Here is a 15194-nt window from a genome sequence, read left to right as displayed (position 1 = left end):
CCCTCAGCGGGAGAAATAAACAGGGGCCTTTTCTGCGGCCAGGTTGTCCTTTTTCCACAGGGGTTGTAGGTCAAACCACATAATGAACCGCAGGCGAGCCTATTTCATCTGAGCCTGTGATGCGAACCCAGCCCGTGCGCTTCCTTTTTGATTTGATGTGATCTGCGGAGTCCAAAAAGCAGACTGAGTAACCCCTTCTCAGATGTAATCCTTTTTTCTTTTTTTTCTTTCTTCTTCTTCCTTTTTTTTCTTCCTTCCTTTCTCTGTCATGTAGCTATCATCTGTATGTCCATCCATCCATCCATCTCTCGATCCATTCATCCATCTATCCATTTATTATTTGATTAATTTGTGTACTGTCCATCTGGTCTACCAGGTAACGTCAAACTAGTAATCTTGTGTTCTCCATTCAATGCAGCTCCAGTATGCAGGAAACAAACAGCCTAGCTGTCAAATAGCAATTAAGTTAATATAAATACATTACACAGGCAATTCCCCCACAATTTCCCTTACCTCTGTTTAGTACCACCTGAGAGAATTTGAGGCCCGGGTCCTTAGGTTTGCTGGACTGCCAAATGTGAGGGAGTATGGAATTCAAGGAGGAGGGAACATATTGGATTCTAGCAACAAGAATTTGGGGAGCGTTGCATACAACTAAGCAGCAGCAGAGAGATTTTTGTTTCTAAGGGTTGCTAAGTGTCCTGTGGCTAGTCACAACTGCTTCAAAGATATTTTGCACTGCACAGGGCAGTGAATCTGATGTGCTGTTCCACCCATGCCCATTCAAGTCACAATCCATACTTAATAGGAGTGATTAGGGTTCTTCCACATAACCACAGATCAGAAAAATAATGTCTTACATAAAACACAGTCCTTAGTCCTTCCCCTCACAATCAGCTGTCTCACAACTGATAGCCATGCAAACAGATGCTGTGCCCTTGTCTACCCCTGGATGGGCCACATTCTGATTTTAGTTTTACACATATCTTATGAGAACATAATTATTGAATAAGGTTCTACCACTTTTCCACATCCCCAATTATTTCAGATGGGTTTAATGTTCTTTCTCAAACTAGACGCACAGCTTTTACATAGTGAAAGAAACTCAGTTATTCCGAGCAGATTCAAAGAGAATATATTCCCATCAAATCCCTGAGATGTAAAACTTAAGATAAATGCTTCTAAAAACTAGAGCTTGAGATTTTTCAAGTAAGGGGAATGTACAGTGTGTGTAAATAAATACACATACATATATAAAACACACATAAATATAATATGCACACAATACACACACAAATATAATATATTCATCATCATGTATTATATTCAGTATGATAGTTTTCCTTATTGCAAATATTGTTAAAGAAATATATTAATCTGAGTGAGTTGAGACCACTCAGAGATCGGTTAAAATACAGTATTTTCAGCAAGGATTTTGTCTTCTTGTTGTTAGCTGAGAAGTCATGTGTGACCCATCACAACCCCATGGGCAACATTCCTCCAAGCCTTCCTGTCCTCTACCATCCTCCGGAGACCATTCAAGCTCACGCCAACTGCTTCGGTGACTCCATCTAGCCACCTCATTCTCTGTCGTCCCCTTCTTCTTTTGCCCTCAGTCCTTCCCAGCATTAGGCTCTTCTCCAGTGAGTCCTTCCTTCTCATAAGGTGGCCAAAGTCTTTGAGTTTTCTCTTCATGATCTGGCCTTCTAAAGAGCAGTCAGGGTTGATCTCCTCTAAGACCGATTGGTTGGATGGCCTTGCAGTCCAAGGGACTCGCAGGAGTCTTCTCCAGTGCCAGATTTCAAAGGCCTCCATTCTTTGGCGTTCAGCCTTCCTTATGGTCCAACTTTCACAGCCACACATTGCGAGCTATACAGAGCTTGTAGGTCTGCACATATTCTCCCCTTATTAGAGAGATTGCCAGGGAGGGCAGACAATTTTTATCTAGGCTTTCCCCTCCAGGACACTAACCCAGTTACCACGTATGCAGTGGCAAAGTTCTGTGCTGCTGAAATGTCCATAAGAAAAAAATTGGCTACAGAAGTATAATACCATCTGGTACCAATTATCTGGACATACCTCTAACAATCTTTGGACCATTATGTTATTATCCACTTTTATTTATTTATTTATTTATTTATTATTTATTTATTTATTTATTTATTTATTATTTATTTATTTGTATGCCACCCACTCTCAAAGAGACTCAGGGTGGCTTACAAGTAAAAAAGGGAAAGGGAAGAACGTACAAAAACAAGACATTAAAACATCCACAACATTCACAACTTAGGATGGGGCTGGACAAAATCAACAGCCCCAGGCCTGCCGGAACAGCCAGGTCTTGGTTGCTTTGCGGAAGGCCAGAAGGGTAGTAAGGGTCCAGATCTCCATGGGGAGATCGTTCCATAGGGCTGGAGCAGAAACAGAGAAGGCTCTCTCCCGGGGAGTCGCCAGCCGACATTGACTGGCAGATGGAATCCGGAGGAGGCCTAATCTGTGCGATCTTATAAGCCTCAGGGAGGTAATTGGCAGGAGGCGGTCTCTCAAGTAGCCAGGTCCAATACCATGTAGGGCTTTAAAAGTAACGAACAGCACTTTGAAGCGTGTCTGGAGACCAATGGGAAGCCAGTGCAGCTCACGGAGGATAGGTGTGATGTGGGTGTACCTAGGAACACCCACTATCGCTCGCGCGGCTGCGTTCTGGACTAACTGGAGTCTTCGAACACTCTTCAAGGGCAGCCCCATGTAGAGCGCATTACAGTAATCCAGTCTTGAGGTGACGAGGGCGTGAGTGACCATCCGAAGGGCCTCCCGTCCAGATAGGGTCGCAATTGGTGCACCAAGCGAACCTGGGCGAAGGCCCCCCTGGTCACAGCCAAGTGATGTTCTAACGTCAGCTGCGGATCCAGGAGGACTCCCAAATTGCGAACCCTCTCTGAGGGGCGTATAATTTCACCCCCCAGGCTAAGAGATGGAATAGCTGGACCATCTTTGGGAGGGAGCATCAATAGCCACTCGGTCTTGTCGGGATTGAGTGCGAGCTTGTTTGTTCCCATCCAGACCCTAACAGCCTCCAAGCACTGGCATATCACTTCTACTGCTTCACTGAGTTGGCACGGGGCGGACAGATACAGTTGCGTATTGTCCATGTATTGGTGGTATTTAATCCTGTGCCATCGTATGATCTCACCCAGCGGCTTCATGTAGATGTTAAATAGGAGGGGGGATAGGACCGAACCCTGCGGCACCCCATAATTGAGGGGCCTGGGGGCGATATCTGCCCTCCGACCAACACCGACTGCGACCTGTCCAAGAGGTAGGAGGAGAACCACCGATGAACGGTGCCTCCCACTCCCACTTCTCGCAACCGTCGCAGAAGAATACCATGGTCGATGGTATCGAAGGCCGCTGAGAGGTCAAGAAGCACAAGGATGAGGAGTGACCCCTATCCCTGGCTCTCCAGAGATCATCGATCAGCGCGACCAAAGCAGTTTCCGTGCTGTAGCCAGGCCTGACACCCGACTGAAAGGAATCAAGATAATTGGTTTCATCCAAGGTCCATCGGAGTTGAAAGGCCACCACTTTCTCAACAACCTTCCCTACGAAGGGGAGGTTGGAGACTGGATGATAGTTATTCAAAATGGCTGGGTCCAGAGCAGGTTTCTTCAGGAGGGGTCTCACCACCGCATCCTTTAGGAGGTGCGGAAAGGATCCCTCCCAAAGAGAGGTGTTAACTATCGTTTGGAGCCAGCCAGACGTGTTTTACACCTCCCTGCTGGTCGAAACCAGCACGGGTCCAGTATACAAGTGGAGGCACTCACCGCTCCCATGGCCTTGTCCACTTCCTCAGCGACAAGTTGAAACTCACTCCATAAAATCTGCTCAAGACCTTCCCCCGGTACCTCGGCTGGTATCGTGCAATTGGAGTCCAGATCCGTCCGAATCCGAGTGACTTTATCCGTTAGTAACTGAACAAATTCCTCAGCTCTACCCTGTAGAGGGTTGTCCGCATCCCTCCCTTTCAAGAAGGAGTGGGCTATTCTAAACAAGGCGGCTGGGCATGATTCAGCGGATGCAATAAGAGCGGAAAAATGTGCACATTTCGCCGCCCGTATTGCCATGAGATAGGTCCTGATATAGGCTCTCATCAGTGCTCGGTCAGATTCAGAGTTACTAGCCCTCCAGCGGCGCTCTAGGCGTCGCTTTTGGTGCTTCATCTCCCGGAGTTCCTCGGTAAACCAAGGAGCCCTCTTGGATCCACTGCCTCAGAGAGGCCGTAAAGGCGCAATCTGGTCTAGAGCCCTCGCCGCCGCTGTGTTCTAAGCAGCAACTAAGGACTCTACCACTGTGGTCGAGAGTGACAAGTATTTCTCCAAGCACTGTCTGAAATCCCGTAGGGTCCATCAGGCGTCTGGGGCGGAACCACCTAATCGGTTCCCCCTCCCTACAGCGGGGGATTGGCTTCCGAAAGTCAAGCCTCAATAGGAAGTGATCAGACCATGACAAGGGCAAGATCTTAATGCCCTTCAAATCTAGATCACGTCTCCACTGCTCCGAGAGGAATACGAGGTCAAGCGTGTGACCTGCTGAGTGAGTCGGACCCCGAATTACTTGGGTCAAGTCCATGGCTGTCATGGAAGCCATGAACTCCTGCACCCCGTCAGAGTGTTCACCAAGTGAAGGCAAGTTGAAATCCCCCAGGACCATAAGCCTGGGGAACTCTACCGCCAGCTCGGCTACTGACTCGAGGAACAAGGGGAGGGCTGTTGCAACGCTGTTGGGAGGTAGGTACATTAACAACAAGCCCACTTGACCCTCAAGGTCCAACTTCACCAACAGGGACTCACACCCGACAAGCTCCGGAGCAGGGATCCTACGAGGAACTAATGACCTTCGTGATGATGGCCACTCCCCCCCCCTTGACTGGGGTCGTGGCTGATGGAGCACCTGAAACTCTTCTGGGCACATTTCAGTGAGGGGGACTCCTCCCTCCGGGCCCAGCCAGGTTTCAGTAATACATGCCAGGTCTGCCCCCTCGTCTAATATTAGGTCCTGGACGAGGGGAGCTTTGTGAACCACAGACCTGGCATTTAGCAACAACAGCCTGAGACCAGGGCCCTGACAACTCTCGCCATCTGGTCCCGGAGTGGAACTAACAGGGCCAGAAGGAGGGATCGCTGTGACGTAGCGAATCCTCCTTCCCCGATAATGGCTAGCTCTGAAGTTCTCACCGTACCTGCCCCTCCCCGTCATGACCATAATGCTCTGACCCACCCCCACACCCGTAGACTCCATTTCCCCTCCCGTAGCCTCCGCTCTCTCCGGCAGGCCATCTATACCAGTCATTCTAGGGCGGGAGGTAGGCCTGGGCCCCCTACCACTTCTGCAAAAGCACTCAGTGGAGGAGGCACCGGGCTGTACTCCCAGCCCTCTCATGCATACACAGTCACCCATTCAAACATGCCCCACTATAGGCAGTTAAAAACACAAAGATACAATAGATAATTAAAAAATTAAGGGGCACAAGCATCCACAGTCACACCATGCACACCGCATTCATAAAAATTGTGCAAGGCAAACCCGATCAAGGAATTTGTGAAGGTATGGGGGGTGAGAGTCCAGAGTCAAAAGTGGAAGGAATAATTGTAAATGTGGATGTAGATGGAGCGGGGGGCATAAATGCCCAGTTGGAACAAGAGGCAGTCCAAAGCCTCACCCCCCCCCCCCCGGTGTCTCACCGTTAGTCCAAAGGGGCACAGTCCCAAGGGGGCGTAGAAGGAACAAGGCAATACTTTTTAATTATGTTTTAATGTTAGTATTTTTAATATAGTGTAAAAACTAATGTGTATTGCTGGGCTTTGACCATAATAAAGATTTTACTTACTTACTTCTCCAGTGAGTCCTTCCTTCTCATCAGATGGCCATAGTATTTGAGTTTCCAATATACCATCTAAGAACAAATACAATTTAAAGTTTTTCCCATCCAAATTTGGTGGCAGAGGGAGAATGCTTGACCCCAAAGTAGTATATGTAGTCCTCTACTTACAACTATTCATTTAGTAACTGTTCAAAGTTACAACAGCACTGAAAAATTTGACTTATGACTGTTTTTCCCACCATTCACTCCCATGGTCATATGATTGAAATTCAGGTGCTTCATGATAGTTGCATGCTTCTTGGGTCATGTGACCACCATTTGTAACCTCCCCAGAAAACTTCTGACAAGAAAGGTTGATGGGGGAAGCTGGATTCTCTTAACAACGGTACGCTACGCTTAACATTTACAATGGTTCTCTTAACCATGACAAAAAGATTATGAAGTGGGGCAAAACTCACTTAACAACTGCCTTGCTTAGCTATGGCAATTTCTGGCTCAATTGTGGCCATAAATTGAAGACTACTTGTCATTTTTTGTGTGAAAGAAGTTCTCAGCTGTTTCTTGTATTCAAAGTGTGCTGGGAAGCACCCTGTCCTTTGATCTTAATTCTGCTTTCCCACAGTTTCCCCTGATTTTAGATGAAACAAATCAGGAAATTATCTGTGTTGTACTGAATTAATAAATGAGCTTATCTGAAATGCTTACAGCCTTGTGAGACCCAGAAAATAGATTTGCTGTTTAAAATGTACACAGCAATTGTAATGTTTAAGGTTGATTGTGCCATCTGGTGGCAAGTAAAGAATTTTCTTGTCCTGAATGGCTTTGAAACAATTTTGGTTCAAAGCCTATTTCTATCTTTATAAGCATCCCTGGTGGTAATCTCAGCTTTATTGTAGAATGTGCTTGCATGGCATGCTTAACCATGGTTAGTTTATGGTATAAACCATGGTTAAACAAATCTATTGTTTGTTACATTAACTTAATTTTCTGGGTACCATACATCAATCAACACTCTAGGTTAAAATATGGCTGGCTGATTTATGGTTCAGTATGCCATACTTTTCGGTCCTTTCACTAAAGGTGGCTAACCAGGTTGTTTTTCAGTGCTGGTCCACATATGAGTTTTCTTTTCCAAGGCTCCACCAGCCCCTTCTCTTTCAATTTTTAAGCAGACGCTCCCAAATATTTTTTTACACTAATTAGTCATTGATGTAGAGATAAGCTGCATATCAAGCCCAAGGCATGACTAATAACTGTTTTAAAGTGGCTGTTTTTTTAAATTGTAACCTATCTTGAGTAAATCTGTTCTAGAAATATTAAATTTGGTACTCCCACCAAAACCAAGAGTTCAAGATTCCATTCATTTCCATAAGCTCAGATTCTCAAAATAATACCACTCTTGACCTCAATACACTTACTTTAGTTTTGGTAATTGGTAGCTTTTTTCTTCCTTCAAGTCTGCATTGATTCTTAATAACTGCCTGGACTGTTCCTTGCACTTTTCTTGGCAATGTTTTTGCAAGAGGCTTGCCATTGCTTCAACGTAGGGCTCAGAGAGTGACTGGCTTAAAGTCACTTAACTGATTTAATGCCTAAGACAGAAGTGAAACTCAGTCTTCTGGTTTCTAGACATATGTCTTAAACCATTATAAAACTAATTTTCTGCTTAGTGTATTTAATGAACCTACCGTATTTTTCGGAGTATAAAGACGCACCCTTTTCCCTCAAAAAAGAGGGTGAAAATCTGGGTGCGTCTTATATGCTGAATACAGCATTTTTGGCCTACCGAAACTCTGCCCCCTTTGCAAAAATGGACATACAGAGGCTTTGGGAGGCTTGTAAAGTGCTCCCGAGGACTGGGGAGGGCAAAAACAAGCAAAAAATGGACCGTTTTTGCCTCCCCAGCCCCCAGGAGCACTAAGAGCTTCTCAAAGCTCTGCATTTACAAAAAAATGAGGCGTGCAGAGGGTTTGGGAGGCCTGCAGAGTTCAAAAACTTTTTTTAAAAAAATTACCTCTTAAAATCATAGTGTGTCTTATACTCCGGTGCGTCTTATAGTCTGAAAAATACAGTAATTGACAGAACTGCTACTTAAAAGAAAAACATGTCATGACATCAGCTCAGATAAGCAAAAGTTCCTTCAGAAAGATAGTAGTTTTAATTATGCTTAAAGTCTGAAATATAGGTACTTGTTCAGCAATATCATATTTGACCAAAAAAAAAAAAAAAAAATCTTATCTCCAAATAATAGAAGTCGGCTAAGCTACAGAAGATTGAAAACATGAATAAATTCCTTTCTCAGATAGGAGAAATTTTATTAAATGCAGTAGATAAGGTTTTAGCTTAATACCAAGTGAAAATTATCTGTTGTATTCACTTTTTTTTTGTGCGCATGTGCGGAACGGATGGCAGTCGGCTTTTTCGCCCTGACTCAATTCGGCAAAAAAGTTCTGAGAACTCTTGAACCTGCCACATAACCTATTCAAAGAGGAGTCCCTGGGATGACTGAAACCCAGGGGAGCACGAGAAGATCAAACATTGGGGGGAGCCGCCACCCTCGGACAGGCCCCGGACTTCGCAATCCTCGGCGCGGCGCGGCGGTGAGATGGTGGCACCCGCGGTGACGATGCCAGCGTTTCTCATTGACTTGCGGCAATTACAAGGCCTCTTAACTTTATTTGTTCAATCTGGTGAGCCTTTAGTGACTTATTTATCGATTATTGCTATTGCCATCGCCTGGAGGGGGGGTGATCAATCTGGGCTTTTGCCGGGATTGGCGAATCGGCGGCTGGCTGTGTATGCCGCCGCCGTAGCCCTCCCTGGACGCCCCCCCCTCTACACCTGGCTCGGCCTCTTCACCAACACTGCCTCCTCCTTCCGTCGCTTCTACACTATGGGGTTTTCCTTTTGGGCGAGTCTTCTCCCCCTGCCTGCCCTGGCTGCTGCGGAGTCCCCTCTTGTTTCCCCTGTTTAACATCTGGTCTCCTGCTATTTTGGGTCTTTGAATACCTGACCTCCCTCAACTGCAATCTCGGGGCCCCTGGACGTGCCTTCTTAGCCCCATTTGTTTTCATCATTGCCACCCACCACGGCCCCTGGACTACCATCATTGCCTCATTATTGCCACCTACCACGGCCCCTGGACTACCAACTTGGACAGCGCCCATTTAATCCATCTAATCCATCTTGTTACGCGCCATGGAGTGTGGTTGGATGGGGGCATGTACAACGTGTGGGGAGGCCTTTTGACATGTTGGGGGATACCTGATACACTCCCCCCTCTTCTCCGACTCATTTTCTGCCACTCCGGACTTTGGACCCTCTTCAGCCTACAGAAGGGAAGACAGATATTCTCCTGTTTACCATCTATTGCCTCTGCTGGTTCTCAACCATTCTGGACTCTTAGAGTATCTGCACAACTTTTAAGATCTGCGCAAACTGTCTTGGTATGCGGAGTGCTTGAGTATGTATGCTAGTGAATGATCCCACTTTTTATTAATTTTAACTTTTATACCCTGTTTTTATTGTACCTACTTGTTTTTATTGTTATAGTGGGGTGGTATGTTGAGTATGGTTGCTTGGTATATATGAGGGGATCGGGAGTGCGGCCTGGAGCCCCCTCCACTGAGTGCAGAAGCAGAAGTGGATGGGGGCCCGGAACCGCCTCTCATCCCAGAGTGCATGGGGTGAATGGCCTGCCGAAGAGAGCGGGGGCCATGGGAGGGGAGGAGGGGTCTACGAGGGTGGGACAGGCCACAGCGTCCCAGCTCCATTTGGGAGAGGCAGGTATGATGGGAGCTTCAGGGCTGGCCATTACCGGAGAAGGAGGGTTCACTACGTCACAGCGATCCTTCGTTCTGGCCTCATCTCAAGGACCAAGTGGCAAGAGATGTCAGGGCCCTGGTCTCAGGTTGCTGTTGCTAAATGCCAGGTCTGTGATTCATAAAGCTCCCCTTGTCCAGGACTTAATATTAGACGAGGGGGCAGATCTGGCATGTATTACTGAAACCTGGCTGGACCATGAGGGAGGAGTCCCCCTCTCAGAAATGTGCCCAGAAGGGTTTCAGGTACTCCACCAACCACGACACCAGAAAAGGGGTGGGGGAGTGGCTGCTATCATCCGAAAATCATTAGTTCCTCATGGGATCCCTGTCCGGAGACTGTCGGGTGAAAGTCCCTTCTGGTGAAGCTGGACCTAGGGGGTCAAGTGGGCTTGCTCCTAACGTACCTACCTCCCAGCTGTGTTACAACAGCCCTGCCTGCGCTCCTAGAGTCAGTAGCCGGACTGGCGGTTGAATTCCCCAAACTGATAGTATTGGGGGATTTCAACCTGCCATCTCTTGGCGAACGCTCTGATGGGGCGCAGGAGTTCATGGCTTCCATGACAACCATGGACTTAACCCAGGTAATTCAGGGTCCGACTCATACAGCAGGACACACACTCGACCTCGTGTTTCTCTCGGGGCAGTGGAGACATGATCTGGAATTGAAGGGCATAGAGACCTTGCCCTTGTCATGGTCAGATCACTTCCTACTGAGGCTGGATTTTCAGAAACTGCTCCCCCACTGCAGGGAGGTGGAGCCGATTAAGTGGTTCCACCCCAGGTGCCTGATGGACCCATTGGGATTTCAGACAGAGCTTGGGGAGATACCTGACTCCCTTGCCCACAATCTGACAGAGTCCTTGGTCGCTGCTTGGAATATAGCGGCAGCTGGGGCTCTTGACTGGATTGCGCCTTTGCGGCCTCTCCGCAGCAGTGGATCCAGGAGGGCCCCTTGGTTTACCGAGGATCTCCGGGAGATGAAAGGCAAGAAGAGACGCCTAGAGCGACGTTGGAGGGCCAGTAACTCCGAATCTGACCGAACACAGCTAAGAGCCTTTATTAGGACTTACTTAGTGGCGATACGGATGGCAAAATGTGCTCATTTTTCTGCTCTTATTGTGTCCGCAGAAGCTCGCCCGGCTGCTCTGTTTAGGATAACTCCCTCCCTCCTGAAATGAAGGGATGCGGGGGAACCCTTACAGGGAAGAGCTGAGGAATTTGTTCAGTTTCTGTCGGACAAAGTCGCTCAGATTTGGACAGACCTGGACTCCACTTGACATTACCTGCCGAGATGCCGAGGGTGGGCCTTGATCAGATTTCTTGGAGCAAGTTCCAGCTTGTCACTCCTGAGGAAGTGGACAAGGCCATGGAGCGGTGGTGCTCCATCTGCTTACCTGGACCCCGTGTCCCTCCTGGCTGGTTTCGCCAGCAGAGAGGTTACACGAGGCTGGCTCCAGAGGATTGTAAACACCTCTCTACAGGAGGGATTCTTTCCCGCAGCCTTTAAAGGATGCGGTGGTGAGACCCCTCCGCTTAAGAAACCTTCTCTGGATCCAGCTATCCTTAAAAACTATTGTCCAGTCCCAACCTCCCCTTTGTCGAGAAGGTTGTTGAGAGGTGGTGGCCTTTCAACTCTGACGGTCCTTGGATGAAGCAGACTATCTAGGTCCCTTTCAGTCGGGTTTCAGGCCTGGTTACTCCACCGAAACTGCTTGGTCGCGCTGCACGATGATCTCTGGTGGGCCAGGGATAGAGTACATTCCTCTATCCTGGTGCTTCTTGACCTCTCAGCAGCCTTCCCTACCATCAACCATGGTATCCTTCTGCGATAACTGGGAGAGGTGGGAGTGGGAGGCACCATTTTGTGGTGGTTCTCCTCTTACCTCTCAGACAGGTCGCCAGTCGGTGTTGGTTGGAGGACAGAGGTAGACCCCTAGGCCCCTTACATATGGGGTGTCGCAGGGCTCAGTCCTGTCCCCCCTCCTATTTAACATCTACATGAAGCCACTGGGCGAGATACCCAGCTGTATCTGTCCGTCCGTGCCAACTCAGCGAAGCAGTGGAAGTGATGTGCCAGTGCCTGGAGGCTGTTAGGATCTGGATGGGAGTAAACAAGCTGGCACTCAATCCAGACAAGACTGAGGGGCTATTGATGTTCCCACCAAGGATAGTCCAGACTTTCTAGTCTATTTGCCTGGGGGGGGGTGAAAGTGTACACCCCGCAGAGAGGTCCCGCAACTTGGGTGTTCTCCTGGATCCGCAGCTGACATTTAGAACATCATTTGTTGGCTGTGTACCAGGGAGCCTTTGCCCCAGTGTTCGCCTGGTGCATCAGGTTGCGGCCCTATCTGGACCGGGAGGCACTTCGAATGGTCACTCATGCCCTAGTCCCCTCAAGGCTCAATTACCGCAATTGCGCTCTACCATGGGGCTGCCCTTGAAGAGTGTTCGGAGACATACAGTTGGTCCAAGAATTGCAGCCGCGCGAGCGATATTGGGTGTACCTTGATACACCCATGTTACACCTATCCTCCGCGAGCTGCACCTCGCTCCCTATTGGTCGCCGTATGCGCTTCAAGGTGCTGGTTATTACCTTTAAAGCCCTACATGGCCTTGGACCTGGATATCTGTGAGACCGCCTCCTGCTACATACCTCCCAACGCCGATAAGAACTCACAGACTGGGCCTCCTGCAGGTGCTGTCGACCAGACAATGCCAGCTGGCGGCCCCTCGGGGCAGAGCCTTTTCTGTAGTTGCTTCCGGCCCTGTGGAACAATCTTCCCGCAGAGATCCGGACCCTTCCCACTCTCCACGGCCTTCCAAAAAGCCACCAAAACCTGGCTGTTCCGGCAGGCCTGGGGCTGCTGACCCATGTATGAGGTCCAGCCCCCAGCTAAGTCGAGTTTATGGTGTGTTCCTTTTAAATTGTTCTCGTTTTTCCCCTATTTTTTTATTTTTGTTTTATCTCTGTATTTGTAAGCCGCCTGGAGTCCTAAGGGATTGGGCAGGCATATAAGTTTATTAAATCACGAATTAAAAATTACAATGTCTACAATTGAATTGTTTTCCAATTTAGTCAGTTAGCACTCACAAAGCAATGTCAATGAACTTTTAAACTATTTTAAAATAACACTGTTAAGCTAATTTGAGAGAAGCTCTAGATACCAAAATTAATTATGGCAAAATTTATTTATATCCTTCATTATTTTCAGAAATAACTGAATGTAGCGATCACACACAATATTTCTCCTCCTCTTTTCCCTACAATCTTAAATGAAGAAATGCACATGTAAATTAATTTACTGCTCACACACCTTGCCTCTTTCACATTTTATGCAAGATCCAAATAGCATGGTCTTTTGGATGTGACCTATGTAGTCCCTAAACAGTAAATTGATGAGACATAATCAGTCAAAATATTCTCTTTTTGAATGTCTACAGTCCTTGTTACTTACAGAAAATAAGCAGGTACTCAGACTAGTTGGAAAAAGCTGAGTGATGGCACTAAATTCTAGCCAACAAATAGTGTATTCCTCAGTTGTATGAAAGAACCTTTGAAAAAGACAGTTCCGAGAAATGTTGAATGTTTATTTATTTATATGCTGCCCTTTTCCCCCGAAGGGGACTCAGGGCGGCTCACAACTCAAACCAGGGAAGGGGGATACAAACAAAAAATTAAAACGACACAGAACAATACATAATTTAAAACACACGACAGTCATATCATTTGAGACGGGGCAACAATTCTTTAGGCCCAGGCCTGTCGGAACAGCCAGGTTTTAAGGGGCTTTGCGGAAGGCCTGGAGGGTGGTGAGGGTTCGAATCTCCACGGGGAGTTCGTTCCAGAGGGTCGGAGCAGCCACAGAGAAGGCTCTCCTCCGGGTAGTCGCCAGTCGACACTGGCCGGCGGATGGAATTCGGAGGAGGCCTAATCTGTGGGATCTAATCGGTCTAGTGGAGGTAATTGGCAACGGCGGGTCTCTCAGTACCCAGGTCCAATACCATGAAGGGCTTTATAAGTGACGACTAGGTGCCTTGAAGCGTATCCGGAGACCAATAGGCAGCCAGTGCAGCTCACGGAGGATAGGTGTTACGTGGTTGAACCGAGGTGCACCCACGATCGCTCACGCGGCTGCATTCTGGACAAGCTCGAGTCGCCGAATGCTCTTCAAGGGCTGCCCCATGTAGAGCACGTTGCAGTAGTCCCAGGTCTAGAGGTCACAAGGGCGCGAGTGACTGTTGTGAGGGCCTCCCAGTTCAGGTAGGGACGCAACTGGTGCACCAGGCGAACCTGGCAAATGCCCCCCTTGGTCACAGCCGACAAGTGGTGTTCAAAGTCAGCTGTGGGTCCAGGAGGACTCCCAAATTGTGAACCCTGTCTGAGGGGCGTACGTTTTGACCCCCCAGCCTGAGAGATGGAACACTTGGCCAATTAGTAGGGGGGAAACACACCAGCCACTCGTCTTATCCGGATTGAGTACAAGCTTGTAAACCCCCATCCAATCCCTAACAGCCTCGAGGCCCTGGCACATCACGTCAACCGCTTCATTGAGTTGGCACGGGGCGGACAGATACAGCTGTGTATCGTCCGCATACTGATGGTATTTTATCCCGTGCCGTCGAATGATCTCACCCAGCGGCTTCATGTAGATATTAAGCAGGAGGGGGGACAGGACCGAACCCTGCGGCATCCCATAATTCAGGGGCCTAGGGGTCGATCTCTGCCCTCCGACCAACACCAACTGCGACCTGTCCGAGAGGTAAGAGGAGAACCACCGTAAGACAGTGCCTCCCACCCCCACCTCCCGCAGTCGTCGCAGAAGGATACCATGGTCGATGGTATCGAAATCCGCTGAGAGGTCAAGGAGCACTAGGACGGAGGCATAACCTCCATCCCTGGCTCTCCAGAGATCATCGATCAATGCGACCAAAGCGGTTTCCGTGCTGGTAGCCAGGCCTAAATCCCGACTGGAAGGGATCTAGATAATCGGGTTCCTCCAAGGACCGCCGGAGCTGAAAGTCTACCACCTTCTCAACAACCTTCCCCACAAAGGGGAAGGTTGTTGAGAGTTTTTTAAGACGGCTGGATCCAAAGATGGCTTCTTCAGAAGGGGTCTCACCACCGCCGCCTTTAGAGCGGGGGAAAGAACCCCTCCTGAAGGGAGGCGGCAACAACCGCCTGGATCCAGCCCCGTGTCACCTCCCTGCTGTTAGCGACCAGCCAGGAGGGGCATGGGTCCAGTACACATGTGGAGGCACTTACAGCTCCCATGGCCGACGTTCTGTTTGAACCTTTAAAACTATTTTCGTTCATGACAAAATGGGAGTCAACACTTCATAGTTGCTTGAAGTAGAATGTTGTGGCCCACCAGCAGCCAGCAGAGCTGGCAGCAGATTTGGACAGTGAGGAGATTGGGGAGGAACATGGGCAGTCCTGGAGTCTGGGAAAGGCTCTGATGAGGGCTCTGTGTCGGAGACAGAGAGTGGGCCAG

This window comes from Thamnophis elegans, chromosome 5 (assembly GCF_009769535.1).
Source record: "Thamnophis elegans isolate rThaEle1 chromosome 5, rThaEle1.pri, whole genome shotgun sequence".
Taxonomy (NCBI): Eukaryota; Metazoa; Chordata; class Lepidosauria; order Squamata; family Colubridae; genus Thamnophis; species Thamnophis elegans.
Note: the sequence above shows the minus strand (reverse complement) of the source record.